At 45.3% G+C, this 8849-nt stretch overlaps 1 pseudogene; it reads left to right on the top strand.

Moving 5' to 3' along the window:
• The first annotated feature begins 6273 nt into the window (after nt 1-6273).
• LOC108542434 (polypyrimidine tract-binding protein 1-like) lies at nt 6274-8217 on the top strand (annotated as a pseudogene).
• The last annotated feature ends 632 nt before the right edge of the window (nt 8218-8849 follow it).

Here is an 8849-nt window from a genome sequence, read left to right as displayed (position 1 = left end):
GCCTTGCATTGAGAGGCTCAATATCTTATCATACCTGTAACCCACTCCCTGCCCACCAGTTAGGAAGTTCTGGCTTGAAGAAGCGTGCTAATTAGTTCAAGGCCACAAGGTTAATATATTAATAGTTGACCCTTGAATAACACAGGGATAAGGGCACCAACTCCTGTGCAGTAAGAACTTCACATATAACTTTTAACTCCCCCAAAACTTAACTACTAATGGCCTACTGTTGACTGGAAACCTTACCAATATTATAAACAACCAATTAACACATATTTTGTATGTCTTACGTACTTATATACGATAAAGTATATATACTTATATACAATAAAGCTTATATACAATAAGCTAGAGGAAAGAAAATGTTATTAATTATAGGCCTTGCATGGTGGCTCACACCTGTAATCCCAGCACTTTGGGAGGCCAAGGCAGGAGAATCACTTGAGTCTAGGAGTTTGAGGCCAGCCTGGGCAACACAGTAAGTCTCCATCTCTACAAAATAAAAAATAAAAAAAATTGGGCACGGTGGCCCAACACTTTGGGAGGCCGAGGTGGGCAGATCACCTGAGGTCAGGAGTTTGAGACCAGCCTGGCCAACATGGTGAAACTCCATCTCTACTGAAAATAGGAAAATTAGCCAGACATGGTGGCTGGCACCTGTAATCCCAGCTATGTGGAAGGCTGAAGAAGGAGAATCACTTGAACCTGGGAGGCTGAGGTTGCAGCGAGCCGAGAACATGCCACTGCACTCCAGCCTGTGTGACAGAGTGAGACTCTATCTAAAAAAAAAAAAAAATTAATTAAAAAAAAAAAATTAGCTGGGTGTGGTGGTATGCACCTATAGTTGCAGCTACTCCAGAGGCTGAGACAGAAGGATCACTTGAGCCCATGAGTTCAAGGCTTCAGTGAGCTATGATTGTGTCACTGCAGTCCAGCCTGCATGACAGAGCAAGACTCTGTCAAGAAAGAAAGGAAGGAGGAAGGGAGGAAGGAAAGAAGAAGGGAAGGAAGGAAGGAGGAAGGGAGGGAGGGAAGGAAGGAAGGAGAAAGAGAAAATATATTTATATTCATTACGTGGATGTGGATCATCACTTCCACTTCATCCTTATCATGTTCATGTTGAGTAGGCAGGCTGAGAAGGAGGAGGCGGAAGAGGAGATTTGGTATTCTTGTCTCTGGGGTGGCAAGGCAAAAGAAAATTCACATATAAGTGGACCATGCAGTTCAAACCTGTGTTGTTTAAAGGCTAATTGTATACAGAAATTTGAGCTCAGATCCTCTGAGTCCAAATCCAAAGAATCTCAAACACAGTCTGAAGTGGAAGAGGCATTTGTTACCTGCACACATCCCCACTATAGCTTACTGGGTCAGGGAAGATTCAAAGGGATGGCCTCTCCTTCTGGCCGACATCTACCAGGCCAATCTCTATCTAGAGATGCAACCTGCCTCCTGTCAGGTCTCTTCCTTTCTGAGCCAGAGCAGGTTTTTCTAGTTACCTTCTGGAGAGGGGAAATCAGAGGAGTCTGCATGAAGGCTCATGATCTGGGTAGTCCTCTGCTGACCTGGAAATCCACTATGGGGTGGGCAGTGCCTATTACATAACCAAGATGTTGTCCCCGCTTCTGAATACAAGCTAAGCCCCCCGTCCAATGTGGTCAGGAGAGTAGATACTTCACTAAATAAAAATATCTACAAGGGGAACGAGGGAAAATGGTAAAAGCATACCTTAAACTTTCAATTTTAACTTAAAACATATAAAGGTAAGTTTAGGTACCTTTTTCTTCAAGGGTAGGATCAAGGCATTTTCTTGGAGCAGGTATCTGTTAATTGGAGTTCTGCTTTATCTTTCTTGCATTAACTGTATCTACAGTTTATTTTTTTGAGAGAGTCTTGCTCTGTCGCCAGGTTGGAGTACAGTGGTGCGATCTCAGCTCACTGCAACCTCTGCCTCCCAGATTCAAGCAATTCTCCTGCCTCAGCCTCCCGAGTAGCTGGGATCACAGGTGCCTGACACCGTGTCCGGCTAATTTTTGTAATTTTAGTAGAGACGGGGTTTCACCATGTTGGCCAAGCTGGTCTTGATCTCTCGACCTGGTGATCTACCCACCTCGGCCTCCCAAAGTGTTGGGATTACAGGCGTGAGCCACCGCGCCTGGCCTACAGTTTATTTATTCTACAAATATGTGTTGTGTTCCTACTATGTGCCAGGCATAATTTAGGTGATAAGGACAGCAGTGAACAACACAGTCTCTGCACTCACAGAGCTTACTTTCTATTGGAATCTACCATACATTCCAGTTTGGGTTTCTTTAGAGTAGAATGAGAACTTCAACACACAGGGCAATCCAAGCCTTACTCTACATTACCGAGAATTACCCTAAAATGTTTATGATTTTTTTGCTAGTCTTCATCACATGTCTTTCCCATACTAATTCAACAGCAATTTTTGTGTGTAACTTGTTTTTATCAAATCTTTCCAAAGCATACAACTCCAGTTTTATAGGAACAAAAACTCATTTTTGCTCTCACATTTCATTGGTTTTCATAATTAAATTGCATAATCAGAATTGCAAGTACAATGGGCAGATGTGGGTTGGGAACCAATAGCCCTGGCCTCTGGTGAGCACTTAGCTCAATTTGTGGGAACAGAAGTACCTGAGAGTACCTCTACTAGTTGGGTATCTGGTACGCCATGGGCATTAGCGGGTTCTATAGAGGCAACAGGGAGCATCTGCTAACCGGATATTTGGTTAGGTGGAGTTTTGCTTCAAGAGCTTCTGGCATATTGACCCACCTCTCTTCTCCAGACCAAATGCCACTCTTCTATTGAAGCATACAAGTACTTATTCTAAAGCTTTACAAAGGTGGAGGAAACAAGACATACCTTTGTTTAGCTACATTTTGTTTTTTATAATATTCATAAAGATGACGATATGTTTCTGTGCTGCCTTTTGTGTGCTGTCTTATGTGAATGTTCTCCTTTTCTCTGCAGTCCTCTCTTACATATGGCCCTCGTCAGGCGCCCCAGGCATACCTCTTCCCTTAGGATAATGCAGTCCAAGCCCTGCAGTCCCTTCTTTTATTTATTTATTTGTTTATTTATTTATTTATTTAAGACAGAGTCTCACTCTGTCGCCCAGGCTGGAGTGCAGTGGTGCGATCTCAGCTCACTGCAAGCTCCGCCTCCCGGGTTCATGCCATTCTTCTGCCTCAGACTCTCGAGTAGCTGGGACTACAGGCGCCCGCCACCACGCCCGGCTAATTTTTTGTATTTTTAGTAGAGACGGGGTTTCACCATGTTAACCAGGATGGTCTCGATCTCCTGACCTCATGATCCGCCTGCCTCGGCCTCCCAAAGTGCATGAACCACTGCGCCTGGCCTGTCCCTTCTTGATCCTCACTGGGATCACTGCATTTTCCCTTAGCTCAGGCTTTTGCTGGCTCTGTAGAGGCAAGAGGTAAATTCCGACACATGAACAGGGCTAAAGAAGGAGAAGCAGGAGAACGTTGGCTTCTTTCCATCTGAAGGCAAATGTACATCACCACCACCAAATAATGTAGATTTCTTCAGAAAACCCTCTGCTCTGGTCTTCTTTACTTTTCATGAAAAATGCATATTTCTCTTATTATTATAGCTTGGCCGCCATATTCCTGGCTGAATTTCATGACAAAGAGCCCCCTTCCCACACACACATTAACTGAAAATGCCCCCACACTGGGAACAATTTAGGATCAAAGGCACAGTGTTCAAATAGCATACACGGATGTCAAAACTTCTCCCGTAGAGGTGGATCATTCAGTTCATTCTCTCCAACAGAGCTCCCGCTCTACAGGAGAGCCAGTTGCCCTCCCTTTTGTAAAGGGATAAGAAGAGAATATGCGCCTGTTTATCCTGACAACACAACAGAGCAAGCCATATTAGAGAAAAACAGGAAAAATAATGATGCTAAGAAGTCAATGATAAAGACTGTTCCATGCTCCACAGTGTTCCTTAGATGACAATGAGGTGGCAGAGATCATTTAATCCAACCAGCTTATGTCAAAAATAAGAAAACCAAGACACTTGGGTGAAATGACTTGCACAAGACAGAGGCAGCCTGAGGCAAAGCTGGGGTAGGAAGTCTCTGACATTGAGTCATTTGTTGCATCCACTACACCAGCTGTTCTCAAAGTGTGATCCATAGACCCCTGAGGATTCCTGCCATTCTTCTGAGGTATTCCTGAAGTCAAAACTACTTTCATAATAATAATATGATGTTTTTTGCCTTTTTCACTGTGTCGACAATTTGCACTGATGGTGGGTAAAACTACTGGCATTTTAGCATGAACCAAATCCTAAGCATCCAACTGTACTAGTCATCACTGTCACACACTTGCAGGAAAAACGAATGCCAAATTCACTTAAACAAATGCCCTTAGGCTGGGTGCCTTGGCTCACCCCTATCATCCCAGCACTTTGGGAGGCCTTAGCCGAGGCCAAAGGATCACTTGAGGCCAGGGGACCCTGACCCTGCCTCTACTTAAAAAAAAAAAAAGAGAGAGAGAGAGAGGGAGAATGTCCTTGGTGAAGCAGTCAAAATTAATTCTATTAAATATTGACAATTTTCAAAATAATCTGTGTGCTATGGTTCCAGTATGTCCCCCAAAGTTCTTGTGTTGGAAGCTTAATCCCCACTGCAACAGTATTGAGAAGTGGGACTTTTTCAGAGGTGATTATGGTCATGAGGGCTCTGCCCTCATCAATGGATTAATGCCATTATCGCAGGAGTGTGTTCCTGATAAAAAGGAGGAACTCGGTCTCCTTTCTCCTCTTGTACATGCAACTCTCTTGCCCTTCTGCCTTCTGCCATGGGATGACGGAACAAGGAGACCTTCCCCAGATGCGGGCCCCTTAACTTCTCAGCCTCCAGAACTGTAAAAAATACATTTCTTTTCTTTATAAATTACCCAGTCTGTGGTATTCTGTTATGGAAACACACAACAGACTGAGACACTGTGTAACAAAATGAGAAGTATGCATAAAGTACTTTTGCTGTGTTCCAAACTATGATAGTTATCTCTAGGAAAAACACTTAGGCAATTATTTGAGTTGTGAGTTGAACAAACCACTTTTTTCATGGAGCATCTTTTTTTCTTTTTGCTTGAAAGAACAAATGACAAAGAATGCTATTTCAGACTAAGCGTTTGGCAGACATTTTCTTAAAAATGAACAAAGGGAGCCTGTCACTTCAAGGAAAACAACTGATAGCATTTGTTGCTGATGATAAAATTTGAGCTTCCAAGCAAAAGTTAGAATTTGGAAAAACTTTTGTTTACCACTGTGGAGCTTGATAGCTTCTCATAAGGATTTTTCTAATGAAATAGATTGGTGATATTAATGACCGTGATTTTTTTCTGGTATGGTATAATAAAATGTGTCAACACTGGAAATACCTGCATCATTCAAAGACAAATATTTTCCAATGACCAATGAATGCATTGTAGTACAAAATCATGCATGGGTAAAAGATCCATTCTAAGTACACAGCAAACCAATGGATTTTAATGTAACAGAACACGAAAAGTTTATTGACATAATTTCAGACTTCACATTGCAGCTAACCTTTAAGACACTTGTTTTGGTGTAGTATCAAAATAGAATATCCACAATTATCTAAGAGGACTATTAAATACTCTTCCCTTTTCCAGCTACATAGTTGTGTGAAGCTGGATTTTCTTCACACATTTTGACCAAACCAACATATTGCAATATACTGAATGCAAAAGTAAATATTTGAGAATCCATTTATCTTCTGTTAATGCACACATTTAAAAAATTTCACAATATTTCACAATGCAAAACAATGCCATTTTTCAAAACTGAAAATAATGTCATTTTTCTTGCTGAAAATTTTGTTTGGAAGATACGATTTTTAAAAATAGAAATATGGGCTGGGCAGAGTGGCTCATGCCTGTAATTCCAGCACTTCGGGAGGCCAAGGCAGGTGAATCACCTGAGGTCAGGAGTTCGAGACCACTCTGGCCAACGTGGAGAAACCCAAATCCCCTGTCTACTAAAAATACAAAAATTAGCTGGGCATGCGCTTGTAATCCCAGCTACTCGGAAGGCTGAGGCAGGAGAATCGCTTGAACACAGGAGGCGGAGTTTCCAGTGAGCCAAGATCGCACCACTGCACTCCAGCCTGGGCAACAGAGCAAGACTCTCTCTCAAAAATAAATAAATAAAATATTCCGGTGCCTCCACTCCACCCCCGCGGGTCTGCTGTGCGTGTCATGGATGGCATTGTCCCAGATATAGCAGTTGGTACAAAGCAGGGATCTGACGAGCTTTTCTCTACTTGTGTCACTAACAGACCATTTATCATGAGCAGCAACTCGGCCTCTGCAGCAAATGGAAATGGCAGCAAGAAGTTCAAAGGTGACAGCAGAAGCGCTGGTGTCCCCTCCAGAGTGACCCACATCCAGAAGCTCCCATCGACGTCACCGAAGGGGAGGTGATCTCCCTGGAGCTGCTCTTTGGGAAGGTCGCTAATCTCCTGATGCTGAAGGGGAAAAACCAGGCCTTCATCGAGATGAGCACGGAGGAGGCTGCCAACACCATGGTGAACTACTACACCTCGGTGACACCCGTGCTGCGCAGCCAGCCCATCTACATCCAGTTCTCCAACCATAAGGGGCTGAAGACCGACAGCTCTCCCAACCAGGCGCAGGACCCAGCGGCCCTCAGGCATTAACTCGGTCCATTTGGGGAACCTGGCCTCGGCTGCCTCGGCGGTGGCCGTAGACGCAGGGATGGCGATGGCCGGGCAGAGCCCAGTGCTCAGGATCATCGTAGAGAACTTCGTCTAGCCCGTGACTCTGGATGTGCTGCACCAGATTTTCTCCAAGTTCGGCACATTGTTGAAGACCATCACCTTCATCAAGAACAACCAGTTCCAGGCCCTGCTGCAGTACGCCGACCCCGAGAACGCCCAGCGTGTCAAGCTGTCGCTGGACTGGCAGAACACCTACAACGCCTGCCACTCGCTGTGCATCGACTTCCCCAAGCTCATCAGTCTCAACGTCAAGTACAACAATGACAAGAGCCAGGACTACCACGTCCAGACCTGCCCTCTGGGGACAGCCAGCCCTCGCTAGACTAGACATGGCCGCGGCCTTCGATCTTTTAGTTCTCAACATCCACAGAGCCTGGTCCCCCTGGCTATCCCCTCAGCGGCGGCAGCTGCAGCGGCAGGCCGGATCGCCATCCCGGGCCTGGCAGGGGCAGGAAATTCTGTCTTACTGGTCGGCAACCTCAACCCAGAGAGAGTCACACCCCAAAGCCTCGTGTGTGTGTGTGTGTGTGTGTGTGTGTGTGTGTGTGTGTGAGAGAGAGAGAGAGAGAGGGAGTCTTGCTCTGTTGCCCAGGCTGGAGTGCAATGGCGTGATCTCGGTTCATAGCAACCTCTCCCTCCCGGGTTGAAGCGATTCTCCTGTCTCAGCCTCCCGAGTAACTGGGATTACAAGCGCGCCACCACGCCCAGCTAATTTTTGTATTTTTAGTAGAGATGGGGTTTCATCATGGTGGTCAGGCTGGTCTCGAACTCCTGACCTCATGATCCTCCTGCCTCAGCCTCCCAAAGTGATGGGATTACAAGCGTGAGCCACTGCGCCCAGTCCCCAAAGCCTCTTTATTCTTTTCAGCAACTACGGGTACGTGCAGTGCGTGAAGATCCTGTTCAATAAAAAGGAGAACGCCCTGTTGAAGATGGCGGACGACAACCAGGCCCAGCCGGCTATGAGCCCCCTGAACTGGCACAAGCTGCACGGGAAGCCCATCCGCATCACCTCAGCCTTATCACGCCCTCGAAGCACCAGAACGTGTAGCTGCCCCGCGAGGGCCGGAAGGACCAAGGCCTGACCAAGGACTATGGCAACTTGGCCCTGCACCGCTTCAAGAAGCCAGGCTTCAAGAACTTCCAGAATATATTCCTGCCCTCGGCCACTGTGCACCTCTCCAACATCCCGCCCTCAGTATCCGAGGAATATCTCAAGGTCCTCTCCTCCAGCCATGGGGGTGTCATCAAACGACTCAAGTTCTTCCAGAAGGACCGCAAGATGGCACTGATCCAAATGCGCTGCGTGGAGGAGGCGGTCCAGGCCCCAGTTGACCTACACAACCACCATGTCTGGGAGAACCACCACCCGGGGGTCTCCTTCTCCAAGTCCACCATCTAGGGGTGTCAGGCCCCCCACGGCCGGGCCCCCTGGCGACAACTTCCATCATTCCAGAAAAAAGCCACTTTAAAGAGCAGCTGAAGTGACCTTAACTGATCATTTTATTTCTTTAAAAGAAATCAGTTTACCTGTATTTTAAAAAATTAAATCTAGTTCACCTTGCTAAAGTAAATAAATTAAATTAAATTAAAACAGAAATATGTAATTTATATTAACATGTAATGGGTTTATTATTGTGATCTTAAAATTGACAAATATTTTAAATTTTCTGCCACTAACCTACATACATTTTTAGAGTATATAAAGGGGGACCTGAGACAGAAAAGTTTGAGAACTCCTGTATTACCCCATCTTGCCCTCCAGAATGTGGACTGAAGGGAAGTAACTTCTTTCCTTTCTACTTAAATAACCCAGTGCTGTTACTATTTTATTTTAAAATCCAATCTACACTCTTCCTCCAGAACTATTAAAAAGTAGACTGCAAAAGAACCATAGCTTCCTGAAATCAAAGGACCCAAAACAAAGAGAAGGCAAAAACAGCGAATAAAAGGACTTCTCCAGAGACTGGCAGGCAGACTAAAAGACCACTTCCCCTCCAGCCAGCCTGGTAGGAGTTGCCTATTCCTTTTTGC

This window comes from Rhinopithecus bieti, unplaced genomic scaffold, assembly GCF_001698545.2.
Source record: "Rhinopithecus bieti isolate Rb0 unplaced genomic scaffold, ASM169854v2 scaffold_20892, whole genome shotgun sequence".
NCBI classification, from domain to species: Eukaryota; Metazoa; Chordata; class Mammalia; order Primates; family Cercopithecidae; genus Rhinopithecus; species Rhinopithecus bieti.
This window is presented reverse-complemented; position numbering and strand designations above follow the sequence as displayed.